Raw genomic sequence first — 26,152 nt, 5'->3', positions numbered from 1 at the left:
GTCCTCCAGTGGGTCCTGAGGAAGCTGGACTCCTGTCATGGCGGACGTGGCCCCATGTCTTCCTGAGTCATAGACAGCGGGTCCTGAGGACGAGAGGGGTCCTGTCACTGTGGATTATGCCACACATCCTCCAGAAGCCTCCCCACAGGTTCTGAGGAGGCCAGGCTCCTGTCACCATGGACACAGCCCCACATGGGACTGAAGCCTACCCGCGGGTCCTGAGAAGGCCGGGACTCCTGTCAGCGTAGACGCGGCCCCACATCATCCCGAAGACTCACCGCAGGTCCTGAGGAAGCTGGGGCTACTGTCAGCGTGGACGCGACCCCACGTCATCCCGCAAACTCCCCGCGGGTCCTGAGGAGGCTGGGGCTCCTGTCCCCGCGGACACAGCCCCACGTCATCCCGAAAACTCACCGTGGGTCCTAAGGAGGCCAGGACTCCTGTCAGCGAGGACGGGGCCCCACATCTTCCTGAAGTCTCACCGTGGGTCCTGAGGAGACCGGGCTCCTGTCAGCGAGGACGGGGCTCCACATCCTCTGGAAGCCTCACCGGGAGTCCTGAGGAGGCCAGGGCTCCTGTCACTGTGGAGGCAGCCCCACATGGTCCTAAAGCCTACCTGCGAGTACTGAGGAGGCCGGGGCTCCTGTCAGCGTGGACGCGGCCCCACATCCTCCTCAGGCCTCCAGAGAGCAAAGGGGCTCCTGTTACGTGCTACTGCGCACGTGCGCCCTTGACCCGGGCCTGGGTTCGGGCGCCCCCTGCGGGACGCTCAGGAGCTGAAGGAGGCCATGCAGGAGGCGGCGTCCCCGCGCCCAGGGCCGGACCTGCCTCCTTCCAGGCTCCAGCTGAGACCTAGGAGTTTCGGAAACGTCGCGCTGAAATGGAGCACAACACCCGGCTTCCCCAGAAATGCTTAATGACAATGAATTGGAACCCACAGGATGCGAAATGAAATGTGGACCAAACTTTTACCACGTCTACCAAGACTCATTCAACCCTCTTCCACCGTGGGCGGGACCGCGGGCTAGTGCAGCCGCCCTGGAAACAGTCAGGAGGCTCCTCAGGAAGTTACCGATAGACCTGCCCTGCGACCGGCAGGTGCACGGCCTGGAGCTCACTCCGAAGATACAGATGCAATGAAACGCCGGGACACCTGCGCCCCGATGTCTACAGCAGCCGGGTCCACAGTAGCCACATTGTGGGAGGAGCCTCGGTGCCTTCAGACAGATGATGGCTAAAGAGGATGGGAGATAGATGATGGTCATAGAGAGAGGAATGGTACTCAGCTATCAAAAAGAAGGAAATCTTGCCATTTGCAATGACGCAGATAGAACTAGAGGGATCATGTTAAGTGAAATAAGTCAGTCGGGAAAAAGAATGACCGTGTGGTGTCATTCATAGGTGGAATTAAAGAAGCAAAGCAGATGAACTACTGTGAAGGGAAGGAAAAACAAATAAGATGAAAACAGATGCAGGAAATACACTCTTAATCATAGGAAACAAACTGAAGGTCGCTGGAGGGGGGGGAGGGGTTAACGGGGGATGGGCACGAAGGAGGGCAGGTGATATCACGAGCACTGCTGTTCTCTCCAACTGGTGAATCCCTGAATTCTACCTCTGAAAGTAGAATTATACTTTCGTTATAACGAAAACACTATACGTTAATTATTTGGGTTTAAATTAAATTAAGTTAAAAAATACCAGTTGTATCAGAGCACATTTCCTTCTACACTCTGTTCTGCGCCTTCAGCTTATGCTGGAACCACCCCCTGTGGGTCTAAGTAGGTGCCACGCCTAGTTCATGGCCCAACCCAGGGCTAGAACTCAGGACCCCGAGATCAGGACCGGAGGTGAGGTCAGGAGTCGGATGCTTAACCGACAGAGCCAGCCGGGGGTCCGAGAACCACACTGCTTTATCCTGTGTCTCTGTGACATCGTTTGAAATAGGAAAGTGCTGCGTCCCGCTCTGTCCTGCTTTTCCAATACTGATTTGCTGTCCGGGGTCATTTGTGGGGGCTGACAGATGTTAGGTTTTTTTTTTGTTTTTTTTTTCCTATTTCTAGGATCTACCACCATGATTTTGATAGGAATGACATTGAAACCGAGGGTGGCTTCAGGAACTGCGGACACTTTCACAAGATGAGGCTTCCACCCCACGAGCCCAGGACAACCTCCCAGAGCCTGGTATGGCTCAGTGCATAAGTCTTGTGCTCCTTTGGTTCAGGCTCATTATTTATTCTCTGTGATGCTCCTGAGAAGGGAGTCACGTCCTTCATTTCCTTCCTGAGTGCTCATTATCGGGACACAGCAAGGCTACTGAGCTCTGTAGGTTCAGTTGGTGTCCCGTGAATTTACTGAATTCAATCATTAGTTCTAACAGGTTTTGGTGTGGGCTCTAGGGTTTCCTGTTTCTAGTACCGCGTCTTCAGCAAATAGGGACAGTGTGACGTCCCCCTTCCAGGTGTGAAACCTTTGCTGTTTCCTGTCTGTTGACTACATTAGGACTTCCAGTGCTGAGAGGGGACCTCCTTGGCTTGTTCCTGCTCTTAGGGGAGACGATTTCAGGTTTTCACCCTTGAAGATGATGTCAGCTTCCTAGCGGCCTTTATTCTGTTAATAGACATTTCCTCAAAACCCACTATGCTTTTGATGCTGTATTTTGTCAAATGTTTTTTCTGCAACTCTTGAGAGGATCGTATGGTTTTTGTCCTTTCTCTCGTTTTTCTTTTTTTTAAGATTTTATTTATATATCCTTGAGAGACACAGAGACACAGAGAGAGAAAGACAGAGACACTGGCAGAGGGAGAAGGCGGCTCCATGTAGGGAACCCGACGTGGGACTCGATCCCGGGACTCCAGGATCACGCCCTGGGCTGAAGGCAGGCGCTAAACCGCTGAACCACCGGGGGCTACCCCATGTCCTTTCTCTGGTTAATGTGATGGATCCTGCTGACTGATGGACAGAGGGGCCGTGGGTAGGACACGGGCGACGTAGATGAACAATAGTAACAGCTATAAGCGTCTGGTTTGTAAATAAAATAAGTCACAGAAATTTAGAAAATACAGCCTAGGGAATAGAGTCAGTACTGTTGTGATAACTTTGTACGGGGACAGACGGTGACGCTGCTTCTCGTGGGGGGAGCTGAGTAAGGCACAGAATTGTCAAGTCTCTAGTTGTAGCCCTGAAACTACTGTCACATTGTGTGTTGACTGTACTTCAGTAAATATCAAGGAAAAGGGGTTTCTGGTAGGACTCCCGGTGGGTCCGTGAAAGGCATTTACACGGTCGTTACACACACGAAGACACCTCTGCAGAGGGGATAAAGATGCTCACGTGTCTTCATGTTAATTTTTAGAAAATTTACTTGAGAGAGGGTGCGGTAGGGAGGAGCAGAGGGAGAGGGGAACCTGGAGTGGACTCCTCACCCAACGGAGCCCGAGCCCATCGTGAGGCTCCATGCCACAACCTCGAGATCCTGACCTGAGCCACATTAAAGAGTCGACGTGGAACCGACTGAACCACCCAGGAGCCCCTCAAATGTTAAGTGCGACCCCATGCTGTGAACTCTGGGGGTCGGGGGGACATCTGTGACCCCCAGTCTGCCTAGAATGGTGGGAGGCCTGCAGGGCCCGAGGATGGGGGAGGGTGCCTGCATCCCCTTCCCACCTGGCGTGGGGACAGGACCCTCCCCCGGGACCCTTGGCCTTCAGGGTGAAGGGCTAAGTGCTGATTGGACCCCGCCTGCCCACAGTGATGATGCGGGACCCCACTGTGGGCGGAACTGTGACGCCCCCGGGTTCCACCACTGCCTGGCGCTCACTGTGCTTCTGCAGACCTTCGGAAGCACTCGTGCTTTGGATCTGGCTCACAGCGACCCGACTCTCCTGCTCTCCCAAGTAGCTCAGTACTCCCACTCTCCTCAGTACCCCCACTCTCCCCAGTACCCCCACTCTCCCCAGGACTCACACTCACCCCAGTACCCCAACTCTCCCACTCTCCCCAGTACTCCCACTCTCCCCAGTACCCCAACTCTCCCACTCTCCCCAGTACCCCAGAACTCCCACTCTACCCAGTTCCCCAACTCTCCCACTCTACCCAGTACACGATGCATAAAGAGGAGGCGCTCACACAGCGATAGGTCACAGGTGAGTGGCCCCTGATGCCTGCTCCCCGTGGGCCACTCTGGGGCCTGTGGGTCCGGGTGGGGGCGCTGGCCTCCTGGGCTGGGGTCCAAAACACCCCGACCCCAATGAGATGACCTTGAGCAGCTCCTGCAGCCCTTCCACAGCCCCACGGGGTGAGGGTGGCCCCCTAAGGCCCTGTCCAGGGAAAGAGGCTGCAGTCAGAGTTTGGCAGCTCCCTCGGGACCCCCGCTCCCCTGTAAGGCCTGTGCTATTCAGGGAGACACAATACGTGACCTTTCCAGCCCGTCCTAGATGCAAGGACCCCGACAGGGATGACACCACCCCGCCCCACTCTGTGGTGAGGGGAGGACGGTCAGGGCCTGCTGGGTCCCCCTGACCAGTGAGCAGGCTTACTCTTCACGCACTGGAATGCGGGCAGAGTCCCTCGTGCTCCCCCCAGAACCCCCCTCAGGCTATTCACGCATCGTTGCCCTCAGTGTGGGGAGTTTGGTCGCACTCTTGCTGGCATCAGGTTTTAATTTTGATGAAGTCTAGTCCGTTGCTTTCTCCCCTCGGTCGTTGTGCTTGTGGAATCTAAGAGAAACCTTCGATATCCCCCGGGCTGGGAGACATCAACCCGAGCATCAGATCGGCAGTTCGCCAGAGCCTCCTGGGTCCCCGCCCGTGTGCTCCTGATACCGGGGTGGGAGCGCACTGTGATCCCAGCGTGACGGCGTGTCCTGGGACAGTGGCTGGGAAGGTGGACTGTAGGTGGGCGAGTGACAGACAGGCAGTGAGGGCCGGCGTGTGATGTTCTAGCCAAGCCTCTGCCCCTCAGGGCTATGGGGTTGTCTCCGGCTCTGGTCAGATGGAGGGGGACCTGCCCACGGGGAGCACCCAGACGCATGTGTCCTCGGAAGGTTTTCATGTGCCGTCATTCTTGGATGTGTTTGGATTGCAGCACCATGCAGGAGGACTCGGAGAACCTACTGGCCTTGTGAAGGGAGGATATCGTGGCCCGGTACCATCAGGTGAGGCCCAGAAGGGACCATAGACAATACACACCCACGACAAGGGAGACCATACCTGCAAGGCAGGGGAGGCCCAGGAGAGGATCAGAGCCAAGGATGAGTCAGGTCAGCCCAGACAAGGACCATAGTCACCAGGAACAAGTGAGACCCTGGGGATGGTACTGGTGTCAGTAGCAACTAAGGGTCCATCCTGGATGTTAGTCATTGGTAGCTGAGGAGCCCAGTCACCAGGTATGGTGAGGCCCAGGTGGGGACCACAGTCACCAGGTCCAGATGAAGTCCACAGCTACCATGTCCAGGTGAGGCCCAGGTGGGGACCAGAGTCACCAGGTCCAGGTGAGGCAAAGGTGGAGACCACAGTCACCAGGTCCCGGTGAAGCCAAGGTGGGAACCGCCTTAATAGAAATGCGAACTCTTCTCACTGTAGTGTTCCAGCTGTTCTCTCTTTAAATCTCAGGCCGAATTCATAGGTTTTCAGGATGATTTGAGAGTTAGCTAGGTAGTTTGGTAGGGACAGGTGACTTGGGGACCCTACTCTTCGGCTGTCTTGCCCTTCTGACAGGAATATTTTTAGCAGTGAACAGTAAAGTCTGTTTATTAAAAGTTGTTATTAATTTGTGCAAACAAATTTCTGTAGGCTTAAAGCAACTGTGAATCACACATATCCACACTGGCTAGAAAAATTTTTTAACCTGAGTTTCTAGATCATTTTCATTATGTGAATGATTTCTTTCCAAAACTAATTACCAAAGGAAGTAGGGCAATGTGACAAGAGAAATAGCCAAACAACATGAGAAAAAAGAAACAAACAAAAAAAACCTAAGCATTTTTCTTGGGATGAGAGAAATCCTGATCGTGTAAGGTTTTTTTCACCCTGCCCTGAGAAAAACCAATTCCCTGACTCAGATGCCTCAGGAGACAACTGGGTTTCTGATCCAGTAAATCGTGACGGCCTCTGGCACTTGGTTCCCACAGCTGTGGATGTGACCTCAGACCAGCTCGGTGGTTTCCAGGCTGCACTTGGAGGAATTGGAAGGGCTCTGAACATGCACCTTAGGGGCAGTCTGGGATCCATACCCTACAGCTTTTAATTGATAGGTACACCAACTCACATAAAACTTTGCTAGAAAGAAGTCGAATTGTGTGTTTTAAGAATTGAAAATGGGCAGCCTGGGTGGCTCAGCCGTTTAGCACTGCCTTCTGCCCAGGGCGTGATCCTGGAGACCCAGAATGGAGTCCCACTTCGGGCTCCCTGCATGGAGCCTGCCTCTCCCTCTGCCTGTGTCTCTGCCTCTCTCTCTCTCTCTTTCTCTCTCTCTCTCATGAATAAATAGATAAAATATATTTTTAACAAGTATATTGTAGGGCAGCCCCGGTGGCTCAGCGATTTAGCGCCACCTTCAGCCCAGTGTGGGATGCTGGAGATGCAGCATGGAGTCCCACGTCAGGCTCCCTGCATGGAACCTGCTTCTCCCTCTATCTGTGTCTCTGCCTCTCTCTCCCTCTCTCAAATAATAAATAAATAAATAAATAAATAAATAAATAAATAAATAAATAAATAAATAAAATGAAAAAGTATATGGCAGCTATATTGGTAGCTATATTAATCAAGTGTGTTGTTTTTGGGGGGAGGAGCAAGATGGCGGAAGAGTAGGGTCTCCAAATCACCTGTCTCCACCAAACTACCTAGAAAACCTTCAAATTATCCTGAAAATCTATGAATTCGGCCTGAGATTTAAAGAGAGACCAGCTGGAATGCTACAGTGAGAAGAGTTCGCGCATCTATCAAGGTAGGAAGACGGGGGAAAAAGAAATAAAGGAACAAAGGCCTCCAAGGGAGAGGGGCCCCGCGAGGAGCTGGGCTGAGGCCAGGGCGAGTGTCCCCAGGACAGGAGAGCCCCGTCCCGGAGACGCAGGAGCTGCACCGACCTTCCCGGGGGAAAGGGGCTCGCGGGGAGTTGGAGCAAGACCCAGGAGGGCGAGGATGCCCTCGGGCTCCCTGGGACAGTAACAGAGCAACTGCGCGCCCAGGAGAGTGCGCCGAGCTCCCTAAGGGCTGCAGCGCGCGGCGGGACCCGGAGCAGCTCGGAGGGGCTCGGGCGGCAGCTCCGCGGAGGGGGTTGCGCAGCCCGGGAGCGCGAATCCAACAGCGCAGGCTCCGGAGCACAGGGCGCCGAGACACAGCCCAGGATCCTGCCTCCCCCGGGACAGGCAGAGGCCGGGAGGGCCCAGGACAGCAAGGACGCTCCTGTCCCAGCTGAGCAGAGCAACGGCCCCGCCCCGGAGCCTCCAGGCCCTGCAGACGGAGTTCCTGCCGGAGCTGAATCCAGGTTTCCAGAGCTGCCCCGCCACTGGGGCTGTTCCTCCTGCGGCCTCACGGGGTAAACAACCCCCACTGAGCCCTGCACCAGGCAGGGGCAGAGCAGCTACCCAACTGCTAACACCTGAAAATGAGCACAACAGGCCCCTCCCCCAGAAGATCAGCTAGACTGACAACTTCCAGGGGAAGCCAAGGGACTTAAAGAACACAGAATCAGAAGATACTCCCCTGTGGTTCTTTTTTTTTTTGTTTTGTTTTGTTTTGTTTTGCTTTTTGATTTGTTTCCTTCCCCCACCCCCTTTTTTTCTCCTTTCTTTTTCTTTCTCTTTTTCTTTTTTTCTTTTTTTCGTTTTTTTTTTCTCTTTTTCTTCCCTTTTTTTTTTCTCTTTCTCTTTTCTTTCCTTCTTTCTCTCCTCTCTTTTTCTCTTTTTCCCAATACAATTTGCTTTGGGCCACTCTGCACTGAGCAAAATGACTAGAAGGAAAACCTCACCTCAAAAGAAAGAATCAGAAACAGTCCTCTCTCCCACAGAGTTACAAAATCTGGATTACAATTCAATGTCAGAAAGCCAATTCAGAAGGACTATTATACAGCTACTGGTGGCTCTAGAAAAAAGTATAAAGGACTCAAGAGACTTCATGACTGCAGAATTTAGAGCTAATCAGGCAGAAATTAAAAATCAATTGAATGAGATGCAATCCAAACTAGAAGTCCTAACGACGAGGGTTAACGAGGTGGAAGAACGAGTGAGTGACATAGAAGACAAGTTGATAGCAAAGAGGGAAACTGAGGAAAAAAGAGACAAACAATTAAAAGACCATGAAGATAGATTAAGGGAAATAAACGACAGCCTGAGGAAGAAAAACCAACGTTTAATTGGGGTTCCCGAGGACGCCGAAAGGGACAGAGGGCCAGAATATGTATTTGAACAAATTCTAGCTGAAAACTTTCCTAATCTGGGAAGGGAAACAGGCATTCAGATCCAGGAAATAGAGAGATCCCCCCCTAAAATCAATAAAAACCGTTCAACACCTCGACATTTAATTGTGAAGCTTGCAAATTCCAAAGATAAGGAGAAGATCCTTAAAGCAGCAAGAGACAAGAAATCCCTGAATTTTATGGGGAGGAGTATTAGGGTAACAGCAGACCTCTCCACAGAGACCTGGCAGGCCAGAAAGGGCTGGCAGGATATATTCAGGGTCCTAAATGAGAAGAACATGCAACCAAGAATACTTTATCCAGCAAGGCTCTCATTCAAAATGGAAGGAGAGATAAAGAGCTTCCAAGACAGGCAGCAACTAAAAGAATATGTGACCTCCAAACCAGCTCTGCAAGAAATTTTAAGGGGGACTCTTAAAATTCCCCTTTAAGAAGAAGTTCAGTGGAACAGTCCACAAAAACAAAGACTGAATAGATATCATGATGACACTAAACTCATATCTCTCAATAGTAACTATGAATGTGAACGGGCTTAATGACCCCATCAAAAGGCGCAGGGTTTCTGACTGGATAAAAAAGCAGGACCCATCTATTTGCTGTCTACAAGAGACTCATTTTAGACAGAAGGACACCTACAGCCTGAACATAAAAGGTTGGAGAACCATTTACCATTCGAATGGTCCTCAAAAGAAAGCAGGGGTAGCCATCCTTATATCAGATAAACTAAAATTTACCCCAAAGACTGTAGTGAGAGATGAAGAGGGACACTATATCATACTTAAAGGATCTATTCAACAAGAGGACTTAACAATCCTCAATATATATGCTCCGAATGTGGGAGCTGCCAAATATATACATCAATTATTAACCAAAGTGAAGAAATACTTAGATAATAATACACTTATACTTGGTGACTTCAATCTAGCTCTTTCTATACTCGATAGGTCTTCTAAGCAAAACATCTCCAAAGAAACGAGAGCTTTAAATGATACACTGGACCAGATGGATTTCACAGATATCTACAGAACGTTACATCCAAACTCAACTGAATACACATTCTTCTCAAGCGCACATGGAACTTTCTCCAGAATAGACCACATATTGGGTCACAAATCGGGTCTGAAACGATACCAAAAGATTGGGATTGTCCCCTGCATATTCTCGGACCATAATGCCTTGAAATTAGAACTAAATCGCAACAAGAAGTTTGGAAGGACCTCAAACACGTGGAGGTTAAGGACCATCCTGCTAAAAGATAAAAGGGTCAACCAGGAAATTAAGGAAGAATTAAAAAGATTCATGGAAACTAAGGAGAATGAAGATACAACCGTTCAAAATCTTTGGGATGCAGCAAAAGCAGTCCTAAGGGGGAAATACATCGCAATACAAGCATCCATTCAAAAACTGGAAAGAACTCAAATACAAAAGCTAACCTTACACATAAAGGAGCTAGAGAAAAAACAGCAAATAGATCCTACACCCAAGAGAAGAAGGGAGTTAATAAGGATTCGAGCAGAACTCAACGAAATCGAGACCAGAAGAACTGTGGAACAGATCAACAGAACCAGGAGTTGGTTCTTTGAAAGAATTAATAAGATAGATAAACCATTAGCCAGCCTTATTAAAAAGAAGAGAGAGAAGACTCAAATTAATAAAATCATGAATGAGAAAGGAGAGATCACTACCAACACCAAGGAAATACAAACGATTTTAAAAACATATTATGAACAGCTATACGCCAATAAATTAGGCAATCTAGAAGAAATGGACGCATTCCTGGAAAGCCACAAACTACCAAAACTGGAACAGGAAGAAATAGAAAACCTGAACAGGCCAATAACCAGGGAGGAAATTGAAGCAGTCATCAAAAACCTCCCAAGACACAAGAGTCCAGGGCCAGATGGCTTCCCAGGGGAATTTTATCAAACGTTTAAAGAAGAAACCATACCTATTCTCCTAAAGCTGTTTGGAAAGATAGAAAGAGATGGAGTACTTCCAAATTCGTTCTATGAAGCCAGCATCACCTTAATTCCAAAGCCAGACAAAGACCCCGCCAAAAAGGAGAATTACAGACCAATATCCCTGATGAACATGGATGCAAAAATTCTCAACAAGATACTGGCCAATAGGATCCAACAGTACATTAAGAAAATTATTCACCATGACCAAGTAGGATTTATCCCTGGGACACAAGGCTGGTTCAACACCCGTAAAACAATCAATGTGATTCATCATATCAGCAAGAGAAAAACCAAGAACCATATGATCCTCTCATTGGATGCAGAGAAAGCATTTGACAAAATACAGCATCCATTCCTGATCAAAACTCTTCAGAGTGTAGGGATAGAGGGAACATTCCTCGACATCTTAAAAGCCATCTATGAAAAGCCCACAGCAAATATCATTCTCAATGGGGAAGCACTGGGAGCCTTTCCCCTAAGATCAGGAACAAGACAGGGATGTCCACTCTCACCACTGCTGTTCAACATAGTACTGGAAGTCCTAGCCTCAGCAATCAGACAACAAAAAGACATTAAAGGCATTCAAATTGGCAAAGAAGAGGTCAAACTCTCCCTCTTCGCCGATGACATGATACTCTACATAGAAAACCCAAAATCTCCACCCCAAGATTGCTAGAACTCATACAGCAATTCGGTAGTGTGGCAGGATACAAAATCAATGCCCAGAAGTCAGTGGCATTTCTATACACTAACAATGAGACTGAAGAAAGAGAAATTAAGGAGTCAATCCCATTTACAATTGCACCCAAAAGCATAAGATACCTAGGAATAAACCTCACCAAACATGTAAAGGATCTATACCCTCAAAACTATAGAACACTTCTGAAAGAAATTGAGGAAGACACAAAGAGATGGAAAAATATTCCATGCTCATGGATTGGCAGAATTAATATTGTGAAAATGTCAATGTTACCCAGGGCAATATACACGTTTAATGCAATCCCTATCAAAATACCATGGACTTTCTTCAGAGAGTTAGAACAAATTATTTTAAGATTTGTGTGGAATCAGAAAAGACCCCGAATAGCCAGGGGAATTTTAAAAAAGAAAACCATAGCTGGGGGCATCACAATGCCAGATTTCAGGTTGTACTACAAAACTGTGGTCATCAAGACAGTGTGGTACTGGCACAAAAACAGACACATAGATCAGTGGAACAGAATAGAGAATCCAGAAGTGGACCCTGAACTTTATGGGCAACTAATATTCGATAAAGGAGGAAAGACTATCCATTGGAAGAAAGACAGTCTCTTCAATAAATGGTGCTGGGAAAATTGGACATCCACATGCAGAAGAATGAAACTAGACCACTCTCTTTCACCATACACAAGGATAAACTCAAAATGGATGAAAGATCTAAATGTGAGACAAGATTCCATCAAAATCCTAGAGAAGAACACAGGCAACACCCTTTTTGAACTCGGCCATAGTAACTTCTTGCAAGATACATCCACGAAGGCAAAAGAAACAAAAGCAAAAATGAACTATTGGGACTTCATCAAGATAAGAAGCTTTTGCACAGCAAAGGATACAGTCAACAAAACTCAAAGACAACCTACAGAATGGGAGAAGATATTTGCAAATGACATATCAGATAAAGGGCTAGTTTCCAAGATCTATAAAGAACTTCTTTTTTTTTTTTTTTTTTTAAATTTTTATTTATTTATGATAGTCACACACAGAGAGAGAGAGGCAGAGACACAGGCAGAGGGAGAAGCAGGCTCCATGCACCGGGAGCCCGACGTGGGATTCGATCCCGGGTCTCCAGGATCGCGCCCTGGGCCAAAGGCAGGCGCCAAACCGCTGCGCCACCCAGGGATCCCTAAAGAACTTCTTAAACTCAACACCAAAGAAACAAACAATCCAATCATGAAATGGGCAAAAGACATGAACAGAAATCTCACAGAGGAAGACATAGACATGGCCAACATGCATATGAGAAAATGCTCTGCATCACTTGCCATCAGGGAAATACAAATGAAAACTACAATGAGATACCACCTCACACCAGTGAGAATGGGGAAAATTAACAAGGCAGGAAACAACAAATGTTGGAGAGGATGCGGAGAAAAGGGAACCCTCTTACACTGTTGGTAGGACTGTGAACTGGTGCAGCCACTCTGGAAAACTGTGTAGAGGTTCCTCAAACAGTTAAAAATAGACCTGCCCTACGACCCAGCAATTGCACTGTTGGGGATTTACCCCAAAGATACAAATGCAATGAAACGCCGGGACACCTGCACCCCGATGTTTCTAGCAGCAATGGCCACGATAGCCAAACTGTGGAAGGAGCCTCGGTGTCCAAAGAAAGATGAATGGATAAAGAAGATGTGGTTTATGTATACAATGGAATATTACTCAGCTATTAGAAATGACAACTACCCACCATTTGCTTCAACGTGGATGGAACTGGAGGGTATTCTGTTGAGTGAAGTAAGTCAGTCGGAGAAGGACAAACATTATATGTTCTCATTCATTTTGGGAATATAAATAATAGTGAAAGGGAAAATAAGGGAAGGGAGAAGAAATGTGTGGGAAATATCAGAAAGGGAGACAGAACGTAAAGACTGCTAACTCTGGGAAACGAACTAGGGGTGGTAGAAGGGGAGGAGGGCGGGGGGTGGGAGTGAATGGGTGACGGGCACTGGGTGTTATTCTGTATGTTAGTAAATTGAACACCAATAAAAAAATAAATTAAAAAAAAAAGTGTGTTGTTTTTACATTTTATGGTGACTGGACCTAGCAAGTCTCTACATCAACAACCATCACTATTAGTCCTCACAACAGTGTCACGGGACAGGCAGTATTATTTCCTTTTTATAGATGAAATTGATGACCTCAAGCACATGCGGTTCCTTCCCTTTCTGTTTTTCTGTTCAGAATATACAAGCTATAAGTGAGTAAATTGCAAGAAACCCACTTGCGTGATGAACACCTCTACTTTCCTCAGATGATTTTAATATTTTTCTCAATTCTGAACTCCTTATCTATCTTACTACTCTTTTTGAATAACTTAGGATATGTTTTCCCAGGACTTGTTCAGAGAACCAGTCCCTGGATTAATGTCTTTCCCTAAGTATGAATCAGTGACCTGAAACAGACCCAGCATACACAGATTCTCCTATTTATTCAACACCCATCCATTCCAAAAAGAAGTCTATTTGGCCTTCTATATGACAGGTACAGAGACAGGCTCCGTCCCCACTGGGTTTCGATCTATGTCCCAGAGTACTACCTGCAGTCTTTTGAACTTCATATCAGGATCCTTAATGCTGATTTCTGAGGGCAAAACAAGCAAGTCCACAGTTCTCCTTCATGCTTCCCCAGCAGACCCTTGGGTTCTCTCCACAGTGTTGAACTGTTACTGAGCCATTGGTTGTGTAGGTCAGTCACAGAGCAGCATTGCCATCCAAAACAAAAAGGAGGAAAAAGGAGTTTGGAAGTAATTGGGTCTCACAAATTGTGGGGAGGGAATATTGAAACTGTGACAATGTTTCTTAGTGCACCTTTTCTCAGAGCCACATGTCTCCTGTTCTTGACTGAGGGACAGGAGAGTCTAGGTAGGAAGAAATAGGTAGGGGGCTACAGATTCAGGCTCACAAAGATCCTAAGGATGCTGAGATGTAAGGAAACCAGAAATAAAGAAACAAACGAGACCACCCTGCCCTAGGTATGGGTAGAGAGGGTCTTTTTTAGGACAGTCCTCTGTGCCCAAAAAAGGATAACCAGACTCCAAAAAGAAGTAAACCATTAAAGATGTGAAAGATGTTATCACTAGTCCTTACTCATGTGGGCAACCCAGCCTGGGCCCCTCCCACTCCTGAGAGCTTTCTCAGTATCCTTGCTTAATAAACTCCCGTCGCTTTACTCACTCTTTGTCCACCAGATTCATTCTTCGACTCCGTGAGACAAGAACCTGACTTTCTCACTTCATTCTGCCTGGTGCACTTCTCTTACCCAAGCTCCCTGGGAAATTACTTCATTGGCTTAATCCCATCTCACTCACCTCCTGCCTCATATCCTTTGGATTCTTCACCACCAAAGGCCAACGAACCAAGAGATGCATGGAGGGATAGAAGACCCAGGTGATAGGGGGAACTAAGGCCAAAAAAATATAGTTTAAAATTATATCTGCTTTTTTAAAAAAAGATTTTATTTGCTCATGAGAGACACACAGAGAGAGAGAGAAAGAGAGAGAGGCAGAGACAGAGACAAAGGGAGAAGCAGGCTCCCTGTGGGAAGCCCAATGTGGAACCCCATCCTAGGACCCCAGGATCAACCACTGAGCCACTCAGGCATCCCTACAATTACATTTCCTAACAAACTTGCAGTCCATAAACAAATACTTGAAACCGACAGAGTGGGACATTCTTACAAGAATTCACAGCTGCCTGAATGTTAATGCTTTGCTAGAGGCCAAAAGCAACATTTGTTTGCTGATAGCCTGACCTCCAGGATCCTATAAATCTTTCAAGTGTGAACATCCTTTTGGAAACTTCTTTTATCTCTAGAGTCCCCATCCCACACAGCAACTTAAAAGATTATAACCAAGGCTCCTCATAATCCTGGTGAAGCTTTTCAGGCCCAGGGGTCCTGTCCCCATACTTTAATAAAAACACCTTTTTGCATGGAAAATGTCTCAAGGATTCTCTCTTGACCACTGGCTCCTGGCCCACAGTACATCACAGGTACATCTCTGAGTTAATTGCATCAGCACATCAGGAAAGTACAGAAGATTTTTGCCTATCTTCTTGTATGACACATTCCGGAGGGGGACATTCCCATCTGTTCGATCTGGGTTTTTCTCTTTCTGGGATATATAGCTACCTAGCTAGATAGATGATAGAGTGATAGATCTACTGATAGATCGCTCCCAGAAACATAAATAGATGTTTATATAAACAAACATATAAACATAAATCTATGTTTCCACTTAATATATTTATTATTAAATGTATTACTCATAATATAATAATTATCTATAAACAGAACTATATATTTATATTTAAATATGCAAACTAAACATTTCTATATCTAATCTCTATACGTCCATATATAGATCTCCCTATAGAGATAGAGACAAAATGGTTAGAAAGAGATGTGTGCAGAAAGAGAGAGAAATAGATATAGACCTATAAATATGGAGAGGATCTGCTTTCAAATTCTATCCAACGACCTCTCCTCACAGGCACAGGCAAACGCACATACACATACTCAAGAACCTTCTGGTATGTGGCCATGACAGGAAATAACACCCCTTGAGTTGCCATCTCTTCTCCAACTTAAAGGTACCCGCTTTTCTCCAAAGAAGACCTACACAGAGTGAGCAAGCACATGAAAAAATGCTCCACGTGACTTTTCATCAGGGAGATAGAAATCAAAACCACAATGAGATACCACCTCACACCAGTGAAAATGGGAGAAATTAACAAGACGGGAAACGACAAATGTTGGAGAGGATGTGGAGAAAGTGGAACACTCTTGCATTGTTAGTGGGAATGTGAACTGGTGCAGCCACTCTGGAAAACAGTGTGGAGGTTCCTCAAAAAGCTGGAAATGGAGCTATACTACAACCCATCGATTGCACTACTGGGTATTTAACCCAAAGACACAGATGTAGTGAACTGACTGGACACTTGCACCCCAATGTTCACACCGGCAATGTTAATAGCCAAACTGTGGAAGGAGACTTGATGTCCTTCAACAGATGAATGGATAAAGAAGATGTGGTCTATATATACAATGTATTATTATTTAGCCATCTGCAAGGATGAATACCTACCATTTTCATGGACATGGAACTGGAGGGTATTATGCTGAATAAAATAAGCCACATGGAGAAAGAATTATCATGCGGTTTCACTCTTATGTCGAATGTAAGAAAGAGTGAAGAGGATCATAAGGGAGAGGAGGGAAACTGAGTGGAGAAAATTGAGAGAGGCAGTGTTGTCCCCAAGATTGCGAATCCGAGAAACCACGGAGGAGCCGACACTGATACAAACACACGAGGGTTTATTTACAAGCTCGAGCTTGGGTCCAAGTGTACCCGACACAACGGAGCAAGGACTTGGACCCTGAGACTAAGGGGCGTATCAGCTTTATAGGGGCCAGTGGCCCATGGGATACGCAGAAAGTTGCACAGTCATGTCGGTACACACGCAGGTGGCCGATTGAATTACATCTTACCCTATAGTATCCATTTGAGCTGGCCTATTACTTTGGTCAGAATTGGCGCGCAGTTTTGGTGGGCACAAAGCAGGATTACGTGGTTATGAGCCGATTTCCGATTAGGGTGTGCCCAGCGGCTTGACTAGGGTGGGGCAGCGCCTTAAGCAATAAGCAGGTTAAGGTTATGTGGGGGTCATACAGGAGGTGGCAGGTGTAACACAAAATGGAATCAGTCCTGCTCTGCTTGTCCAGGGGTAGGGGATTTTTGTTAAATTTCCTGGGTCTCACAGAAGATAAACTATGAGAGACTCCTAACTTGGGGAAACAAAGGATTGCGGAAGGGGAGGTGGGTGGGAGGATAGTTTAACTGGGGGACGGGCATTAAGGAGGGCATGTGATGTGATGAACGCTGGGTATTATACTACATGTTGACAAATTGAATTTAAATAAAAATTTTTTTAAATTTAAATTTAAATTAAAAAAAGGTACTGGACGGCTCAGCCATCCTCAACAATTCATTTATGAAATGGCCCTCAGTAGATCATAAAAAAGTTACAAATGTGAATGGAAAATGACTGAAACTCTTTCCCACTTCAAATAAATAAGTATTCTGAAAAGCAAATCAAAGTTCCAGAATGGAAAAATGCAAAAAACGAGGGAGAGGGAGAAAGAGAAATGAATTCACTTTCTGTGATATTTATTAGTGACGGTCCAATAATGACAAATCCATGATTGTCATTAAAAACAAAGAGTTAATGAACGGTATGGAAACCGATCCCCTCAACTAACAGATAAGGAAACTGAGAAGACAAGAGAAGTCTCCAGGTTATTCTTTTGCACACTAACATTTGAGAACCACTGGCTAGGCACCAAGGAGAATTGATTTACCTTAAAATAGCAAAATTTGAAATCCTATGTCCTTTCCTATTTTCAGATCATAATAAATAAAGAAATGAAACAGCAAAGAGAGAGGGAAGGAGGCAAACAGAAACAAAGTGCAAATCAAAAATGAGATTTACATAAAGTTTGTCTTTCACAAATTTATGGACAAAAGACTCCATACTGATGGAAATATGTTAAAGAGACACAGGTGTCAACTGAAAGAGCTCCCCTGGCCAGAGCGGAGACAATATAAGCAACAAAATAAGTAGTGTTGGATTATAACCCAAAGTGTAAAATAAATATCCATGAATCTATACTAATATTAAAAATTGTAAAAGAAAGAAAGAGGGGCACCTGGGTGGCTCAGTCAGTTAAGCTTCTGCCTTAGGCTCAGATCATGATCCACGTCCCAAGGCAGTCTCCCTGTTCAGCAGGGAACCTGCTTCTCCCTCTCCCTCTGCCACTCTCGCTCATGCTTTTTCTCTCCTCTCTCTCTCTCAAATAAATAAATAACATCTTTGAAAAACAAACACAGAAGAAAGAGAAATCTCCCATGTAGAAGAATTTCAAACAATTTGTGCAGACATTCCACCCTCAAGTGGATGAGCGTAACTTCCCACTCTTATGTGTGGAATACACATAGTAACTTCCTTCTACAAAATAGATTATGAAAAAGTTATAATAATAATAATATTATAATAATAATAAAGAATCACTTTACTATGGAGAAAGCTGACAAACACTACCTCAGCAAGATGATCAGATCGATACCAAGACTGATAAATCATGTTGATAGTATCTATACTTTATATGATATAATAAAAATGGCAGTATATCTCTGTATATAATCCGCAATCCCAGTTCAATCATGAGATAAACAACAGACATGTCCCACCTGAGGGAAATTTTACAAAATACTCTACTTCTCAAAGTGTTCCAGTTCAACAACAACAAGGAAAGGCTGAAAAATTGTCACAATCCAGAGGAGCCTAAGAAAACATGAGGACAAGTGTAATGTGATGTGAGGGATGGTAACTTAGCAAAAATTAAGGAAATCTGAATAAAGTATGGTCTTTGGTGAATGCGAATATTTTAATACTGATTCATTAGCTAATATTTGTACCGTACTAATATAAGATATTGATAATTGGAGAAATTGAGTGCAAGCCCATGAGAATTCTCTGTACTATCTTCTCAATTTCCCTATAAATCTTTGTTTTTTTTTCTAATCAGTAAGATTTATTTTGAAAATTGACTTAAATGTATCAGGCTCCAAGTATGAAGACATTTTAAGAATAGTTTAATTAATTTTTGCCTTATTCTTAAAGAGTTCCTTCGATGGGAACAAAGTAAGAATTTTATATCAGAAGGAAAGAAAAACACTTATGAACACCTCCTCAACCTGAAAAACAGGAAAGGATATTAAATAGCAAAAATCAGATAAAAATACTTCTTTTATAGTAGACACCATATTGCAAGTGCCTTTAAAATTAGCAATGCATAACATTTATTTCCTGGACATTTGTCTTCCAAAGAGTTCACAGTGCTTCAGTGTCAGTTAAGAAATGATTCATGTGAAATTTTTATTAAACCAAATTTACTGGGAAATTACTGCCCAGATAATACTTTATTTTGATTTTATTGAGTTCCTTTCTAATCACTGAGCCTTTTAGTTAGAGCTTTCAACTATAGCAAATGCCTTAGAAGGCCAATTTTTAAGTTGCTATTATAATACCCTAATGGAATCACGTATCATTTTCCTTCGCTCAGATATGGCATACAGTAGGCACCTGATAAAATACTGAATGAGTGAATGGATAAAATTGCTTTTTATCATTTCATTCAGCAATTTCATTCTTATCTTTGTCCATTTCATGTTCTAATGTTTATCAACATCAACTCGAGATGTTGATTAGGGATCCATTAATTTATTAAGTATTTGGTGCATAGCTACTATGTGCAAGGTGCTAGGAATACCAAGTTAACCAGACATAGATGCAGTCCCTAGCTCCCTCCAGGCCATGCTGGTGGGAGAGACGGATACTAACCAAAAAGTGACCGAAAGACAACTAAACAAGATTATAGTAGCCAATATAAAGGTAAATATACAGCTTACTACAAGTACATATATAAGAAGGCTTAGTCTAACTGGGGCCTCGGAGAAGATGACCAGAAGAAGCAACATTTATATTAAGACTTAGAGAAAGGAGAAGGTAAGTGGTGGAAGGAGAATATTATGAGGAAAAGGAAGGTTTCTGCCTCTGAATTGTAGGGCTCTGGGCAAGTCCCTTGAGCTTAGGCTCTGAACCTACTTCTTTCTCTGCAAAACTGTGACAGTAATAATGCCTGTGCCATAGAGCTCTAATGATAAAGAGTTGGACTTTATTTGTACAATATCTAGGACGTTAGTAAGTACTTAATAAATATTTTCTGGTGGCCATAACAGCCTGGAGCCAGGCTTCCTGAGTTCGAATCCACTTAACTAGCTAGGTCAAATGACCTTGGACAAGATGTTTTCTTCCTATCTAGCCTTTAGTTGGCCCATCAAGATAACAGTATCTGCCCATAGGGTTGTTGGAGGATCCCATGAGTTCTTTTATGTGAAGCATGACACAATTCTTGGCACATAATATGTGCCATATGAATGTTAACTTGTATTAGCAATAAAGAAATCCTGCAACAGTCTAATGAGGTGTTTAGAAATTATTCTATAGCTTTTAAGGGAATTGAAATTCAAAAAGAACCTAAATGCCTGTCCGTGTTTACGTAGCTAACCAGTTCATTATCTGAAACCCAAACTCACAATTTCTGATTCTAACCTCACTCCAAGAGGCCTCCGCAAGCCCAAGGAAAAATTGCCTTCCTGGGATCTCAAGGAAGAATCTTTAACATAATAATATGACCATTGGTAATAATGTCTCTTGGTTCTTTCCAAATCCATAAAGATGCATTTCCTGATGAGTGACTGAGCTGTGAAGAGATGAGGAACCTTCAGCCCTCTGAATTACTTGTGTCAGAATATTTTAACCATAGTACTGCGGATAGTAAATTATCCTTATTAACAGGAAATATGTCTCAGATTGGAATCTGAGGAATCAGATGGGCAGAGAAAAACCGCTTTGACTTGCTCTTCATCTTTTAAAGACAAAGGAGAGCTTTTCTATGTACGAAGTCAGTTGTCAAAATAGCCTTAGGGAATAAGAGTCTGCAGCATCGAATCCGGCTTCACAGCCGGGACGCCCACGCTCCAGGTCTTCCTGATCCCAAATCCCTGGACCTGTCCCCCAACACACGCTGCCCCCAGAGGTCATTTGCAATTGCTCTCTTAGGAGCTCCGGGGAAGGGGGAAGGAGCTAGATAGGAAGACGGGACGCGTGGAGGCCGAGAAAAAAAAAATTTTTTTTGAGGCCGATAAAATTAAGGCCATTCCACTTTTAATCCAGTGTTAGCACACGTCCAGCCATCCCACGCCCCTGCAAAGAAGAGCTGAAATTTTCATTACTTCAGTTACAGGAAAAAAAAAAAGTTTACAGCTTAATGTCTTTGAAAGCCCCACATTAGCATAAGAACTGAGCCCAGGCCTAGGGCAGGAAGCCCCTATTAGAATGAGAACAGAGCTCAATGCCCTTGAAGGCCCCATATCAAAATGTAAACAGAACTTGAGGAATTGCTCCAGCCCTTCGGGAGGTCCCCGAGACCAGCCCTTAAAACTAAGCTAAAACCCACCTCGGGGTCCAAGTCCCTGCTCCACTGTGTCGGGTGTACTTGGACGCAAGCTCGAGCTTGGAAAAGAACCCTCGTGCGTTTCCATCGGTGTCGGCTTCTCGGTGGTTTCTCGGATTTGCAATCTTGGGCACAACAGTCTGAGATAAAAAAACAAAACCAAAAGAAGCTTGGACGTAGGCAGAGTGAACGCAGGGTTCGGAGAGAAGCGGCGGAGACCCGGGGGCTTGGGGGCTCTTCTGTGGAGGCTATCCCTCTCATTACCCACCTCCACACCATCCACCTACATCATCATCCCCCATGGGATCGTCCCCATACCATCCCACCTACACCATCCCCGACACCCCACACATTCCCCACCCACACTATACCCACACACCATCCTCCCTACACCATCCCCCACACTCCACCACCATCATACCTCTGCCCCCACACCATCGGACCCCAGCAAGGACCTGGGGAAGCTGTCCCCTGTGGGACATGCTCAGCCTCCCCGGGGTTCTCTGGAGAGCCGGCTCCCATCAGAAACCCTGGTGTCCCATAGAGTACAGAGGTTGCAGGGAGGAGGGAATGCCGGGAGCCCACGACTGGGTGGAGGCAGGTGGGTGGAGCACGGTATGCACTGTGCCCTGCCTCCTCCCACTGCCCCTCCTGGAGGGCGGCACGCCCTGCACAGGACACCAGCCTCTAACCCAGAGGGACCTGGGCTGGCCTGGCCCCGGGCTCTGTGGGGGCTGGGGTGATTTGAGCCTCACAGTTCCACACTGCCTGCAGAGTGAGTTTCGCAGGTCTTCACCAGAGACGTTTGCCACACGCTTCTGAGACGCAAGTTAACAATGCAGACCTGGACGGTATCTCCAGGTGCAGTAGAGTGTTAATCTTGGAACCTCCTGACTCAGAATACGGCTACCTTCTCACTGCCATAGGAATGCTGCTAGATGAGAGCTGGCTTCTAGGCCTGCTTCCCGGTGAGAGCTGAGTTCAGGACAGAACCCTCCCGCATCCTGCCTGACTCTAGACGGAGCTGCTAACATCCTCATGGTAGTGACTGAGAGAGGTTGTGAGAAAAGCATGTGGAATCGTTGTGCCTGAACTCCCGTTTATCTGAGTTGAATACAGCGATTTCCAACAGCCTTCTTCAATCAGACTGTAACTAGGTTCCAACTCGCATGTACAGTGGGTAACAGACATCTGCCTCCCATGCATACACACTTCTGAGAGTTGAGCTTATGGTCTGTAACCTTACATCCTGCCTGCCGGTACCAATCTCTTCCAAAAGGCCTAGGCTCGCTGCTTCACGGAAGTGTTGGGAGAGGTAATTGGAATCTCCCGGCACACAAGACGAGTGCCTCCAAGCCCAATTCAGCGAATTCCCAGTAATTCCTGTGGTAGACTGGTGCTACATACTAAGTTCCATACGTGAGAAGGTAGCTGAACGCCTTGTCCTAAAGCATCTTACTTCTGAGAGTTGAGCTCACCCTCAGTCCCTCACAGTTCCACACTGCCTGCAGAGTGAGTTTCGCACCAGAGACATTTGCCAGAGGCTCCTGAGACGCAAATTAACAATACAGACCTGGAGGGTATCTCCAGGTGCAGTAGAGTGGTAATCTTAGAACCTCCTGACTCAGAATACGGCTACCTTCACACTGCCATAGGAATGCTGCTAGATGAGAGCTGGCTTCTAGGCATGCTTCCCTATGAGAGCTGAGTTCAGGACAGAACCCTCCCGCATCCTGCCTGACTCTAGACGGAGCTGCTAACAACCTCATGGTAGTGACTGAGAGAGGTTGTGAGAAAAGCATGTGGAATCGTTGTGCCTGAACTCCCGTGTATCTGAGTTGAATACAGCGATTTCCAACAGCCTTCTTCAATCAGAGTGTAACTAGGTTCCAACTCGCATGTACAGTGGGTAGCAGACATCTGCCTCCCATGCATACACACTTCTGAGAGTTGAGCTTATGGCCTGTAACCTTACATCCTGCCTGCCGGTACCATTCGCTTCCAAAAGGCCTAGGCTCGCTGCTTCACGGAAGTGTTGGGAGAGGTAATTGGAATCTCCCGGCACACAAGACGAGTGCCTCCAAGCCCAATTCAGCGAATTCCCAGTAATTCCTGTGGTAGACTGGTGCTACATACTAAGTTCCATACGTGAGAAGGTAGCTGAACGCCTTGTCCTAAAGCATCTTACTTCTGAGAGTTGAGCTCACCCTCAGTCCCTCACAGTTCCACACTGCTTGCAGAGTGAGTTTCGCACGTCTTACCCAGCGACATTTGCCAGAGGCTTCTGTGACGCAAGTTAACAATGCAGACTTGGAGGGTATCTCCAGGTGCAGTAGAGTGGTAATCTTGGAACCTCCTGACTCAGAATACTGCTACCTTCACACTGCCATAAGAATGCAGCTAGTTGGGATCCCTGGGTGGCGCAGCGGTTTGGCGCCTTTCTTTGGCCCAGGGCGCGATCCTGGAGACCCGGGATCGAATCCCACGTCGGGCTCCCGGTGCATGGAGCCTGCTTCTCCCTCGGCCTGTTTCTCTGCCTCTCTCTCTCTCTCTCTCTCTGTGACTATCATGAATAAATAAATAAAATCTTAAAAAAAAAAAAGAATGCAGCTAGTTGAGAGCTGGTTTCTAGGCATGCTCCCATGGGAGAGCTGAGGACAGGCAGAACCCTCCCGCATCCTGCCTGACTGTAGGCGTAGCTGCTAACATCCTAATGTTAGTGGCTGAGAGAGGTTGCGGGAAAAGCATGTGTAAGCATTGGGCCTGAACTCCTGTGTATCTGAGTTGAATACAGCGATTTCCAATGGCCTTCTTCAATCAGAGTGTAGCTAGGTTCCAACTCCCATGTCAGAATGGGGAGCAGACATCTGCCTCCCATGCATACACACTTCTGAGAGTTGAGCTTATGGCCTGTACATCTCCATCCAGCCTACTAGTATCCTTCGCTTCTAAAAGGCCTAAGCTCGTTGTTTGACGGAAGTGTTGGGAGAGGTAATTGGAATCTCCCGGCACACAAGACTAGTGAGACTAGGAGACCTTTCTGTCCTTTAAGTGGGGGCAAGAATCACACGGGGTGGGTGGGCTGGTGCTGGAGTCCCCCACCTGGGAGCATGTGTGGACTCCGGGTGGGGGCGTGTGTCCTGAGGTTTCAGCCTGAGTGACGGTTCTGCGGACAGCAGTGCTGACCTGGACCTGTAGCTCATGGGCTCCTGCTCTGGGTACCCGCAGGGCAGCTGGACCCCGGCCTCGGGCCCTCTAGAGTCCCAGCACCTGGTGGAGCCTGCCTCATGGTGTGAGTGCGGGTGTGGCCCACCGGTTTACCCCTCCACTCCCCACACTGGTGTGTCCTGGGATCCCCAGGGCTGCCCTAGTTAAGCGACCTGTATCTGTGTGACATGCTCAGGGCCCAGTAGGCCACATCCAGCTGTGAGAGGGCTCGCTGAGCCCGGCGCCAGAATCCAGGGTTGTCGAGGGCCATGGGGGCCTGATTCCATTAGTCTTTCAGTTGGGACTGGTGTGGGCTCAAATCAACCCAGCCCCCACAGAGCCTGGGCCCAAGTCAGCCCAGGTCCCTCTGGGTTAGGGCCTGGTGTCCTGTGCAGGGTGCCCCACCCTCCAGGAGGGACAGAGGTTGGAGGCACGGCACAGTGTGTCCTCTGCACCACTCTCCTGCACACACACTGTCCGGGGCTCCCTGCCTTCCCTCCTCCCTGCAACCCCTGGTACTCAATGGGACACCCAGGCTTCTGATGGGAGCAGGGTATCCAGAGAACCCCGGGGAGTCTGAGCATGTCCCACAGGGTGCAGCTGCACTGGGTCCTTGCTCGGGGCCGATGGTGTGGGGGTGGATGGTGTGAGGGCATGGGTATGATGGTGGTGGGGTGTGGGGGATGTTGTAGGGGAATGGTGTTGGGGTATAGTGTGTGTAGGGATTGTGTGAGGCTGTGTGTGTGTGAGGGGGATGGTGTAGGGGCTATGCCATGGGGGATGATGATGTTAGGGGATGGTGTGGGTCTGGGGAATGGGAGGATGGTGTGGGGGGCCGGTGGACACAGGGCATCCTCTTTCTCTAAGATGCATACTGAGACGTCCACAGATAAAGGTGACCCCAGTCTGGGGTATGCTGTGACACCTGTCCCTGGGGCCCCGTGTGGTGAGTACAGGGCCCTGGCTGGACCAGGGGCATTATCTGGGGGTCATCATACAATGTATGTTTACAAATTTCAAATTGTCTCAAATTTAATGCATAGAATTTAGAAATATATAAAGTCCTGAGGGTGGGTATCACCCTGACCCGTCCGACCCTCATCAGATCTATGTGTGTCTTCCTCCAGTCACCGCCATTCACCCTGCCCCCAGGTCCCCTTACTGGCCCGACGGCCCCCACCCCAGCCCCCTGCTTTTCAGGGGGCCGTCCCTCACCCTTTTGGGGTTCAGCTAACATGGCAATCCCTGGAGGCCCCGTCCTAGTGGCCTCCTCATCCCTGAGACCCCGAGGGTGGGGGCACGGTGTTTATCCCCAACAACCTACCATGCAGCCGTGTGTTGTTGGCTGCTGTTCTTCTCCCAGGCTCTGAAGCCCCATGTTCCCTACCCAGAAGCCCCCGGTCCTCCCGGGTCCTAATCCCCCTGGCCCCTCAGCCTCACCCTACCCCATAGTAGTCCCAAAACATGACGTGACTGCTGAATATCCTGTTGACGTCCAGGTCCCCCAGCGTGATGTCCCTAGAGGAGACCAGGGCCTCCTCCTTCATTTCCTGTGGGAAAACCGGGGAGGAGGAGCTGGAGTCAGGGACACAGACCCTAACCTGTCTGTCCTGGGCAGGGAGCCCTGGGGCCACCATGGAGTGGGTACTGCCAAAACCTCCTTCCTTCCTCTGGGAGGCCAGGGATGGTGGGAGTGCCCACCGTGCCCATGGGACCTGTGTGACGGCCTGTGCCCA

At 47.2% G+C, this 26,152-nt stretch overlaps 1 long non-coding RNA gene across 1 annotated transcript; it reads left to right on the top strand.

The window, feature by feature from the left end:
• The first annotated feature begins 3,819 nt into the window (after nt 1–3,819).
• On the top strand, nt 3,820–6,929 carry LOC140604483 (uncharacterized). Its single transcript, XR_012007348.1, has 3 exons — nt 3,820–4,145; nt 5,086–5,155; nt 6,788–6,929. It is a non-coding gene; the product is annotated as an uncharacterized lncRNA (long non-coding RNA).
• Nucleotides 6,930–26,152: the final 19,223 nt, after the last annotated feature.

The sequence above is a fragment of the Canis lupus genome, chromosome 15 (genome assembly GCF_048164855.1).
Source record: "Canis lupus baileyi chromosome 15, mCanLup2.hap1, whole genome shotgun sequence".
Classification (NCBI taxonomy): Eukaryota; Metazoa; Chordata; class Mammalia; order Carnivora; family Canidae; genus Canis; species Canis lupus.
This window is presented reverse-complemented; position numbering and strand designations above follow the sequence as displayed.